Source organism: Archocentrus centrarchus, chromosome 9 (assembly GCF_007364275.1).
Source record: "Archocentrus centrarchus isolate MPI-CPG fArcCen1 chromosome 9, fArcCen1, whole genome shotgun sequence".
Lineage (NCBI taxonomy): Eukaryota > Metazoa > Chordata > Actinopteri > Cichliformes > Cichlidae > Archocentrus > Archocentrus centrarchus.
In genome coordinates this window covers 3099561-3112467 of record NC_044354.1, presented here as the reverse complement: position 1 = coordinate 3112467, position 12907 = coordinate 3099561, and the positions used below count along the sequence as shown (strand labels likewise).

General features: G+C 42.4%; 1 long non-coding RNA gene across 1 annotated transcript; it reads left to right on the top strand.

The window, feature by feature from the left end:
- Positions 1–1213: 1213 nt before the first annotated feature.
- Positions 1214–8057, top strand: LOC115785718 (uncharacterized). The gene is made up of 3 exons (XR_004020377.1): positions 1214–3044; positions 3158–5122; positions 7567–8057. It is a non-coding gene; the product is annotated as an uncharacterized LOC115785718 (long non-coding RNA).
- Positions 8058–12907: the final 4850 nt, after the last annotated feature.

Genomic DNA, 12907 nt, shown 5'->3' with positions numbered 1-12907 from the left:
CGAAAATGACATGAATCAAATCCCGGGAAATGACGAGCCATTTCCCGGGAATCCCGGGAAAAAGTTTATTTATTTTTTTATTTTAATTAGGCCTTCTGTAGCCTGTGTCGGCCTTAACCTATTCTGATATTGTAGAGGTAGCTTTCCAGCTATGTCCTGTTATGCCCAGTAGGGGGTAACGTCGGCTTGATTAACGCAATAAAACCTACATCTGGACATTCGAGTGCTCGAGCTATGCGGTGTTGTATCGTTCCTCAACACTCCCTTAACAAATATAATTCGAATATTCCTCCATTGTACATGGAATTATACCAAGCTATTTTACAACTGCTGGTGCAAAACAATACGGTTCATCTCCACAGCATTGATAAAGGCTCAGCCACGCTGTCGTGGCGACATCTGTTGCGCTATATCTCCACCAGTGGAACGCTGTAATAGTCATTGAAAAGTTAACTACCGTACTACACTATAATATGGCATAACACAGGGCCTCGAGTAATGCACTACGACTTGGTCATTGCCATTCTGGCAACAGCAAATTTATAACACCGTGTCTGAGGGTTAAAGTAGGTTCGCTGTGAATCGTCTATTGAAAAACTGGCCAATCCTTATAGCCTAAAAATATACATTTTACTCAACTCCATTTTAAAAGCGAAATATGTTAAAGCAATCTATTTCATGATAATTTCTTCACACATTAGGCCCGTATCCTAATTCATGATTGTTAGTAAGCGTCTGCAAACGAGGAAAAGAAACACTCGAAGTTAAACAGATATTTCTTTATTGTTCAGGGCAGGCATATTTTATAGGCTATATAATGCAATATAACAATATATAATAATATAAAATTATATAATACAAAATACCTTAGGGTAAACACATTGCCTACGATTTCAACAAATTAAAGAGGAAAAAAGTACAACTGTGTAATACCTCTATTAAAACGCTTGAGATGAAGGCTGAAGCCTTAAACGGAGGCTGAACGTGCCTGAAATGAAGAGTAATGCTTTTCGCATTAAACGAACCCTTCTCTCAATATTTCCTTAAATTTAACATTCTGAAGCTTTCTTTTCTTTCTGAAAGTCAAATCGACGCGCGCGACTTTTTTCCCGGTTTCCCGTCTAACGTTTCCCGGGAAACGGGAAATGGTTCTGATCGCATTTCCCGGGAATCCCGGATCCCGAGATTAAACCCTACTCTGAAGCACCCCAAGTTCCCAGGCACTGCAGGGGAACCAGAGGAGATCAGTTATGTATCTTAGATGTGATCCATATTTCATGCTAAGGCTGGGAATTCACATGATTAGGAAAGATCAAATGGAGTTTAAGTCCATGTGGTCCAACCGACTCTACAGGGGTTAGAAACAAGTGAGCAGGTACTGGAAAAAGAACAACCAGAGCAAAGAACAACCAGTGACAACACACTCAAGTATTCAGGGCTGAAACTTTTAGGGTCACGAGGACAGCCAACTATTTGGCTTCTGAGAAAAAGAGGAGAGAAGGAGCTGGCATGAGGCGAGGAGGAGGGGAGAGGGGATGTTTGGGGGGACAGGGATGTTTGAGTCACAGCGACATGGAACTGGAATTTAGAAAATGTACCCTGTCAGATTTGAGAGCTGTTGCATCAGATTAGGAATATAACATTTTCTAAGTGTGTGTGTGTGTGTGTGTGTGTGTGTGTGTGTGTGGTGAGAAAAGCAGAGAAGAAGAATTTTGTCTTCCCACGTGGAATCTGACACATGATATGAAGCGGACTGCGACCTTTTTATTGGCAAAGATTTAAAAGCACAAACACTGAGCTTAGACTTAGTGCAGGCAGGTATAACTGCTCATACTCTTCAGTGCAGTGTTTAAGTCTTCAGTCAGTGCTGCCTCTGCAAGCCACTTTGCAACTCATCTCCTCATCAGCTCTGCAGTCTCATTTTTTCCCTCTACATCAGCACATATAAACATATAAAATCATTTCTATACACGACTGGCTAAAATGAATCCTGTCATCCGGTTTGATTTTATTTCGTTTCTCCTTCAGTGAGGAAACACCGAGTGTGGACGTGAGAACATGAAAGGCCAGTTTAAAGGGGATGACTGATAATACCCACTCAGGTGGTGAGTGATAACGCCCTGTGGCTTCACTCTGTGGGTGATGGCATGAATAACTGTGCTGACATTCATGCTCACTTTCTCCTCCAGTCTAATCAAGTACAAACAAAGTGACACAAACACACTCAGCAACGAACATTTGAAACATGTTTACTGCAATTGCCCCAGTTTTATAAAACATTTCAGACAGAACAATTAACTGATTTCTCTAAAATGTAAGGAGCTGATAATCTAATAAAACTAATATGTAGTTGTGGCTATAGAAACTGAGGCTGAGCACGGTGCAGCCTGTAAGACCAGGAAAAATGTGTGCAGGGTGAGGAAGGAGGAAGCATCACTGGAGTAAACAAATTCTCTTCCCACATCCTCATGCAGATTAGAGCCCCGCAGAGCTCAGCCCCCAAAAATGAATAATACTGGATTGTTATTATTTATCTGGGCTCGACTACCAACACACACGGGATGTGAATATGGGAAATCAGTTAATCAGTTTAGCATCAAGTACATTAAACCTCTGTGATATTGATATTGGTCAGGTATCAGAGGGGGTTATTAATCAGTTTCAGCTGCTTTGGTTTTAATGAAGTTAACATTAGGTGCACTAGAGGGGCAACCATGAGACAACCCCCCAAACAGGAACAGTTTTCAGGTGGAGGACACTCATTTTTCCCTCCTCGTCTTTTCTGACTGTTTTTCACATGTGTTGTATTTAGCTCAGGGTCAGGGTCACTGCTGGACCCACTGTCAGACCCTACGCTGGTGCAGTGGGTCCTGGGTTCCACGGCAATGCCTGGTGATGAAGGAGGATGAAGGAACTGATACCACTGACTGCCCCCCCCTGACCTAAATCCAACAGAACAGCTCTGGAACATTATGTTTGGTCCATCTGATGCTGCCAGGCTGCACCTCAGACCGTCCAGGAGCTCAGCATCGTCTCATTAGAAGGTCTGACGCTGTCAAGCATGCATACAAACTACTGAGGACCATTTAAGTTGCTGCAATAAAAATTTGGCAAAATGAACTTGCCTGCTGCATCATCTTTTCACTTTTGTTTTCAGGGTGTCCTTGAATTCAGCCCTCTGGAGGCTCACGAACGATATGGGATCCTTTCATTCCTCACACGTTACCTGGTATCAGTGCAGATTTGCAGCATTGAGATCTGATGGGTTTTCAAAGGGTTCCCTTCATTTTTTGGACCAGTGTTTAACAAATTTCTTAAACCACCACCCAATGTAAGGTCTATGCCACAGCTGCCCTAAATTCACAGTACTGGTAATTACCAGCATCATGCTTATGTTTCTGTAATGGTTAATCTACCAGTATACACAAAGTTAATCAAAGTCATATCTGTAATGCTAAAATATAATTAGTGATATCCATGAATTCACAAATTTAGTGCTTCACAGAAAAAGAAGTCAGTTGTTGTATTTAATCACTGACTGCTCACAGCTCAGCTCTGCTGCAGACAGCATTATAAACAGTGGAGATGACACCAAACCCAACAGTTTATCCTGCAGGACAAACTGCACAACATATACAACATATACGCGATACCAAAATATGTGTGCGATAATATCAGCTGAACCGTATACCTGAGTCAGGCCCTCCTCTTCTGACATAAAGATTGAACATAAAGATTTATGTGGTTTCCTTTCATGAATCATTACCGCCAATCATTTTAGACACTTGTTTCTTTGACAGCCTTATTTATTATAGTCACACACATCTCAGGGATTTAGTTTTGATAACACTTAAGAATGAAAAGCCAGTGAAGTGTGTCTCTGCAAAAGCATCTCTGCTTACAGAACATATTTACTCAGAAATATAAACCTTAAAATGATTCTTTAAGCAGCAGCAATGCTTCATTATCACACATAACGAAAAGCTAATTAGTGCTTTCACATTAGAGAAGGGACATTAGAGACGTGTGGTTACAAAGCAGAGGCAGGATTTTAAAGGCACATTCCTCAAGTGCTAATAGGCTCAATTGAAGTAATTTAAAACACAGGTATGTTGACGCCTTGGAAACTCTCCCAGCAGCCCATTAATCCACCAGCAGCAGGTTAACCATTCAGATCGGAGGCACGCACACACGCAGACACACACACACACACACACTGAAACACTGCACTGCCTTCTGAGGAATGCTAACTGCAACAAAGCAGGGAAACAACACTTATCACAGTCGGTGTTTATGTGATTTTTTTCCTCTCCTTTCCATCCCGTCCTCTCTGCCTTCATTCCTCGCTCCGTCTCCCTTTCTTTGTGTCTCGGCCCCATTTATTACCAGTTTTGTAGTACAGTATGCTCAATACATAAACAAATACAGCTGCTGCACTTCATCAAGCCTTTGATTAGTCTTGTTGACTGCACCACAGCCCACGAGAACACAAGAGAAACTGAGAAATACGCCACAAACTCCCCCAGGAGAACCGTTTCTGGAAACTCAGTATTGTTTGTAAGGAGGTGGGAGTCGCCATTATGTGTTTCTGCTGCGTTTATGCTTTGTTTTTCTATGGAGATCATAAATTCTCCAGGCTGTAAATTGGAACAGTTTACAGTTATACAATAAAGGACTTATTATTGGACAGAATGAGAGAAGCATTTGTATCCAGCAGAGTGACTTTGCAAGTGGGATATTCAAAGCGCATTAGAGTGAGTGTGTGTGTGTGTGTGAGAGAGAGTGTGAGAAAGAGACAGCTGTACTGTATGTTGTACATGTTTACTGTACTAATGCCTGTTTTTATCCCATCTGAGCATTTCTGCAGCTTCGTGGCGGCTGTGTCACAATGTGACTGTGACAGAGATCAATGTCTGAGCCCAGGGCCCTGGGATAGTGACTAACCATCTAATTAGAGGGAACAGGCAGGAGCCAAAGCTTTAAATGAATAATTAGTGCTCTCAGAGTCCACGCAGAACAATGCAGAGACGAGATGAAAAATGACCACATCCCACATCACTCACAACACCAAACTGTGTGTCCTGAGGAGCTTCATGAGACCTGATACGAGGGTAGCTGTGAGGTGAACACACACACACACACACACACACTCAGATGTTAGATAAGTACATTTATCATCAGACAGTTTCAACAGAAGTGATACTACACAGCTTTCCCTCATTGGCAGCATTTCTATCCAGAACAAACCACATTAAGCTTTTTCTTTAATTCTCATTAGAAACAATAATCAGGCAACAAGCATGAAACTTTTATCAGATTGTTGAGGATCAAATGGCACAGAGATAAAAAGACTGCATCATTCTTACATCATTTACTTTGTGCAACTAGCAATAAAACAACTTCGCTGAAGCGGTGTTACCGCAGAGGACACTAAGACACAACAATGGAAAGATAGATGGAAAAAGCATTTTTCCAGACATCCTTTGAAACATTATGAGAGCAGGCAATAAAAGACTAACAGCTACAGGGACCAGTAATGGCCTCTTTAAACACGCAACTTTTTTCCTGAGGATGAAGCAAGAGAAAAAAGACAAGCAGTCATTAATCAGAGAGGCTTATTAAAGAGGGAGTATAAATGCGATCCATAAAATTCATGGGATATTTGTCCATTAGGTAATTAAATACTGCATTTTCTCTGTGCAGCTCATATTTGGGTTTAAGGGTAAAGCAGGACAACAATGAACAGAACGCTCAAATCTGAAAGGAAAGAAGAGAAATGCAGAAATGTGTCTGCACTCATCAGGTGCTTACAAAAAGCTTAATAAATGCATGCAGTTAATTGTGTTGCATGAAATTCAGCAACTGATCAGTTGAGGAGGCCCTAAGAGAAAAGTTTATCATGGACAGACAAAACAGGCATATCCATTAATTAGGTTAATATTTATAATTTCAAGTGAAATATCTCAACAGCTAATGGATGCTTCGTTCCCCCTTTAGGATGAACTGCAGTAACTTTGCTCATTTAGATCAGCTCTGCTGGCTTTAAAGGCAATTAGCAAATATTTGCATTCACCAAATTAAATATTGCACAACTGAAATATTAGAACAGCTTAACATCAGAACGTTGGTACAGATGACTTTTACTTGCAGCGTCTCTTCATACAGGCTCACAGGACTGCTGTAATACGAGTCCTGGTCCGTTAACCTCGCCTTAAAGGATAAAAACCAACTGCCCTGAAAATGAAATATGGTACTACTATAATACTACCAAAGGCTTTTTGGATGCAGGATACTTCCATATGAGCTAGTTTAAGTAAGAAAACAAAAACTGTACAGAGTACTTGATGAATTGTTTTAGTGTATACTCAGGATCACCCTTTCTGAACAGCAGATCCACACACACTGCAGACTCATTTTGTCACTGTTGCTGCTTTCCACTATTAAAGCTTACACTTAATATGCAAAAGCTTTTTGATCAAATTAAGCTGAAAATGGGCAAACCTGCAAAACACACACACACACAAACACACAACAGGCACCAGGAGATCGAATGCCATTTGCCGTACAATAGCCACTAAAAAAATGAAATGGATTATACCTGTGCAGAGCACTGCTGATCTACATTTGGCTGTGAGCCCTAAAGTAGCTGACCTGCTATTCATCTCCTCCTCCTCCTCCCCAGGAGAAACACTAAACAATGGCCATCTACTCATTAGCAAACATTCTACACAACCAGCTCACCTTGTGATCAATGCATCTAATTCCCTAATGGGCCGACTGATTTAACCCTGCTGAGAAAGGAAAGGAGCCACAGACACTGTTTCTGTGTCTACTCTCCAGTTTCTGTTCAAGCCCCCCCAGCACCGCAAACAAGTATTCTCCCCGAAGGCAGGAGTGGGTGGAGCTATAAGGAGGTCAGAGGTCACAGTAAGCTAACAGTAGTGTTCAAATACTCCTTCTTCAGGTAAGGACAGGCCTAATGGAAGTGAAAGGGACTTAACAACATGAAGCATCCAAACAGGCAGGAAATGCGTCTCAGACCAGTCAGTGTTTGTTAACAGTTGACCTTTAACCTTTAACATATGGCAGAAAGTTTCACTCCCAACACACAAGTGCAAAACTTTGAATATTTATGTCTATTCACAGAGCACCTGTGGGAACACTATACATGAAACTGCCTTAAAAAGTTTGGCATATTTCTATGAAAATGGATCATTAATTTGGCTGGGAGACAACAAGCTTGGCAGGTAACGTTTTAAAGTTAGTCTCAGGGAACTGAAGTCAAAAATCTGAATTCAGGCATTACACACACACACACACACACACACACACACACACACACACACACACACACACACACACACACACACACACACACTCTCTCTCTCTCTTGATCTTTAATAGAAGCTTCCATTTAACAAACTTATTTCTTTAAATCTTGTTAAAAAATAAGGACAGGCCAAAATTAGCTCCATTAAATGTTCTCTCTGAGAGTCTACATATCTGGATTTTGTACTGGTAACAGTACAGACACACACACTGAAACTCACACCCTTCTCCACACAGTGATGCCTGAACCTGCCTCAGTATGCTGGCTGGGAGAGCTGGCTGCGGTGAAAGCTGGTACGAGACCACCTTAGGGAAATATTCTGCCTCTAAAAACAATGACAGAGTGAGAGAAATACAGCAGCGGCAGAAACCCGAAGGCATCCCCGGTTCAGGCAACCACAGCAGCCACGAGGCCGGGCTGTGGTGCTTCACTCTGGGCTTCCAAACCACATGTCCAACTCGTCTTGACCTCTTGCTTATTTTGATTCGCACTTGTCTTCGTCTCAGACACTCATTCAACCATTTACTTTAATTTTTCTGTCATTCATAACATACTAAATAAAAACTTTTCCAACCTAATCCCTTTTTCCCAGCACTTGAATTTAAGGAACACCACCAATCTGTAATCATCTGGTGTTGGATGGTGTTAGATGGTGACACAATGGGTGTTACTCAGGAAAAAAAAACAGACATGCCTCCATTAAACACGTCTCAAGACCTTGGTGAGAGTGGGAAGGAAAAACTCCCTTTTAACAGGAAGAAACCTCCATTAGAGCCAGGCTCAGAGTCCAACAGTTCTGTGTTTTTTTATTAACTGAATCCACATTACTATAAGCAGAATAAATCTGATGGATGGAACTATGTGGTATATTCATTTGTCCACACGGTGAAAAGTTTCCTGCTTGTATTTGAGCAGCTGAGATGGACTTTTACAGGAACTTACTGAGTGAGTTAAGTCCAAGAAACATTCACGTCAAACCTCTGATGTGCAGAGTGCTCAACAATGTGGACGAGCACAACTGCTCACTTTCATTCGTCGAGGTTGACTCAGGTGTGCTGCAATTTCATAAATCAGCGTCATAAATTAGCAGCGCCATAAATCACTCTTAATGACATTATCTCAACATTGCATATTTACCTCAACGTTCAGCTATGAAACCTGAACCAAACACTACAACTTTGTTTGAATGTCTTCGAGGTGTGACCGGTTAGCTTTGACTGTTGACAGACAGGGTTAATCAGACATTCCCTCAATTGTTCAGGGATCAAAGAATAGTCAGGTGCCAACAGTGGCAACACTGTAACAAAATGATATCTTAAAGTGTCACAAAACTTTAAGGAATGCTGGCATACAGATAATGCCTCACACCCTCACACCACCCACAGCAACAGTGTATAAAATAAAGAGACTATACACCACACTCACATAGTCACTGTAACTATAGGTAAACAGGTACAGGTGGGTATTATTCCCGGTTTATTGGAAAACAGTATTTTCAAGCCTGTCGAGTGAACTAACACAAACTCAAACGCTTCACGTCTCTCGACTTCACGTCTCTCTGCTGCAGGAAAACACAGTGGCATAACAAGTTTTTCTTGGTTATATGCTGTTGAAAAATGAGCTTCCAATGTGCACATCAAAGCAACTTTATCTTGGCAAACGCTTGAGGACTTCACCCTGACAGTTTCACTCTGTCAGTCAAATTCAGGCGGCTCCCAGCGTCGAGCAGCGCGTCAGCTTCAAGGAGCCACACCAAAAGAAAATGTCTTTGCAGTGAGGAATGCTTTAGGGAAGGAGCCATCACACTGTCTGTGGTCATGTAAACAAGTATTTCAGAACATCACAACACAGACACACACAGCAACAAACTTCTTTCTAAAAAGTTAGCTCTATAATTTTAACACATTTTCTTTGCCATCAATCAGTAATATGAATGCATGCCTAAACAGGTGATTAAAACATATTTTCAAACTGAGATAATGTGCGATTAATCTGGTGTCAATGCAAGTAACCACAAACTGATTCTTTTAATCTCACAGGTACGGTCTCACTTTAAATGAATGGATTTGGCTACATTTTATATTTACTAAACATACTAATTCGCTTACAGCAGTAAGCCCAAACTCCCGGTCCACTTCTGGCCCTGCCTCCTACTTCCAGTCCGTGAATTGATGTCAAAAATAACATACAATTTGGCCCTTTAAGTTACTTTTTTGACATTTTGCTTAACCGTCTTAATTGGAGGGGAAGGCCAAATGTCAAAAAAGTAACTTAAAGGGCCAAATTGTATGTTTTTTTTATATCAATTCACAGACTGGAAGTAGGAGGCGGGGCCGGAAGTGGCCCGCGGGCCGAGTTTGGGCACCCCGGCTTACGGGTTTAACTTCCTTCTACCTCATTAGAAAAGTCCGTCCTCCACATAGATTGTATATAAAAGATGAATGAAGCCAATCTTGAACATGCATTCTTTCTAATAGCCAGCAGGGGGCGGCTTCTTTGGGTACAAAGAGAAATGTAACTGTGTTGAAGTCTACAGGTAAGCACCTCTTTGGCTGGTCTCCATTATTAGTTTCAAGTCTTTTGTTTTCCTGTATTATTTTTATTGTTTGATTTGACCTGTTTTTAAACATGCTCATAAATAAACAGACTTAACTAGTTTCAAGTCTTATGGAATATAACATGATACTCTTTGCAAAATTTGCCCATTAGTCAAAAAGGAGGATAAATTAGGGTAATATTTAGGGCGGGCCTATCTTGTGATTGACAAGTCGCTGGCAGATGAGCACGACAGATTCACCCCTTGCTCAAAACACCAAGATGGCCATGATCAAAACGCTCAGCTTGAGGCTTCACAGCAGGACTTCACTAACCAACTGATGACTTCACCATGGCTATGTCCATCTTTTATATGCAGTCGGGCTCTTTTCATACAGTATGTCATCTGCTGGCCAGGTGAAGAATTGCATGTAAAAACTTGGCACCTGGAAACCAAGAAAATTGAGCTTTTTCTGTTGGTTCAACATTGAAAAGGTGTGTATTTTAACCCAGAATCAAACAGCCTAAAATGAACCAAACTGCAAGCCAAAGCAGGGAGAAGGAGAAGTCTCAAGCTCTGGTCTCTGGGTCCAAAGATCGGTGTGCCGGGGCCTCCTAACGTGGAATCCCGTATAAGTGAAAACACTCCTATATGTTGTTTCAGGAATGCTTGTATGGGTCTAGGAAGACACGACAGATATGATCATTTAGCCGGAGGACATGAGTGGACTTGTTGTGTGTGGCTGTGTGTGCTCCATCAGGGTGTGTCACCCTCGACGGGGGTGGCATCCCAGCTGGATCACAGACGAACCGCTGGCAGGCTGCGGCAGGTGCCTCAGTGAGCGGCAACCCACTACCAACCACACGACATCAAACGTAAGCAAAAAAGTAGACAAAACGAAGGCAGAGACAAAACAAAAGTGAGACAAAATGAAAACACAGTCCACTGTTGCCCTTCCTCTGGCACACCACAGTGTTTTTCAGGCTATTGTAGCCAGCCGCAGACTGAGAGCGCTGACACCGAAAGAGCATCGGCATTTTCTCACTTGGCAGCCGAAGCTTTCAAACACACAAGATTGAGAACAGGCAGCGCCAGAAGGTGAGGCACCACGTGGCGATTGTGGTTTTAAAATAGATGAGACGGAGCATTCGTGTCTGAAAGCTGCCTCGTGTCCCCGCAGAGAGAAACAGTCTCCGCCAAACAAGCCTGTTTTCATGACACTGGATGCCTCGCTCACAGCACACCCCATCGCCCTTTCTTCTGTTTCATCGCTCTAACTTTCAGGAGCAGAAAAGGGAACGATCATGTAAGGACGCACTTGAGACGGGCAAAGCTCCGAGCAGTTGAAAATTGGCCACATGACACGAGGCTGGGTTACACACACAGTACTGGGACAAAAACAAGGCTGAACCAGCACATGGAAAACCCATCCGGAATAAAAGCTGGCCTAATTTCACCAAAGACAGCGAGAAGCCCGGCTCTGAGCGCAGATATGTGCTCTGCTGCCCCAGACCTTTGTGGGCCGGGAGGAAAGGCACACTGTGCTAAATGGACAGCTGTCTGAAATGGGTCAAAACTCTAATGGGATACAGACAAGCTTCTATATGCATAAATATACCAAGGATAAGTACGACTATACACACTGGCCATGCAGCCAACAGGCATTATTAGATGGGTTAATGGGTCCCGAGCCATTCAAACGGCAGGCTTTAGTCAAGCATGCTACTCAGACAGGATAATGGTGGGATAGCTGGAGGGGCTGGGAGGTTCTTGAGGCCTAGGAGTACCTACTGCAAGCTTTGCAGCTTTGCACCTGCACTGTTTCTACTGTCTGCTGTTTTACCTCCACCACAGGCTGCTTCTTCCTCCTCTTTTTTGATCTTTATCGATTATGATTTCCAGACTGGAGCATTAAAGCTGAATCCCACTGACCCATCCACCCATCAGCTACACCTGCTTATGGTTTTTGAGGGACACGGAAAGGCCAGAGGCAATTTCAGCTGGCATTAATCAAGAGGCGGGGTCAATCACAGGGCTGACAACTGCTCACAGTCACAAGCAATCTGCAGTCACTGATCAGCCTAAGCTGCAAGCTGCAAGTCACTGATGCACAGGGAGAACATGCAAACTCCACACAGCATGGCCTCAATGCCATGAAGTGACAAACATTAATATCACACATAAAATATGAAGGAAACGTCTCAGGCAGCGACAAGAGAAGTACAAAAGATAAGGATTGGAAAAAAATAGAAAACACATAAAGACGGAGGAGGAATCTGATGCAAACAGTGGAAAGTAGAGCTCTGATTAGATTAAATGGAATGTTATTCATGAATGGAGAGGAAAATGAAATATTTATTTAAATGAAACAATCAGTTGAGCTCTGCTTGGTTTGCCTTTATCTCTCCTATTGTGTTCACTTATCAGGTTCAGTTTGTTCATAAAATATGCAGCAATATTTGTTTTCCAACTTTTTTTTGGCACTTTTATGACAAAAGGCATGTTTGCATTTAATAACTTCAGCATGCTATTTGCAATAAATCCCTAGATCTGAATCTCCTCTGCCGGTTTTCTGATGTTCGGCATCAGAAACAGTGTCAGGTTGATCCGTCAGAGTCGGGTCTCAACAGGAGTGATTAAAAAGGTGGAGGGAACCAAAGCAGAGGGATTAAAGACAGGCAGCTCCTCAGTTACGTGCCAAATGAGCAGAGCAGACACACAGGAGCACGAAGTCTCCCAGTGTAAACAGTCCATCACACGTATTAATCCTGGAATTACTGGACAGGGAAACTCTCACACCCACATGTGAACAAAACGCACAAACTGGTAGATGCACAAAGTCGCTCACATCAAGAATGCATGTCAAAACAAGCTGCAAAGCCAGAAACTTATGAAGATATATACAAAAATGTGCATACATACACACACACACACACACACACACACACACACACACACACACACACACACAGTAGGCAATGACTGACAGCTGAAGGCAGGCCCAGACACGGCAGGAGGAGGGGTGACGGAAGGATTCCTGC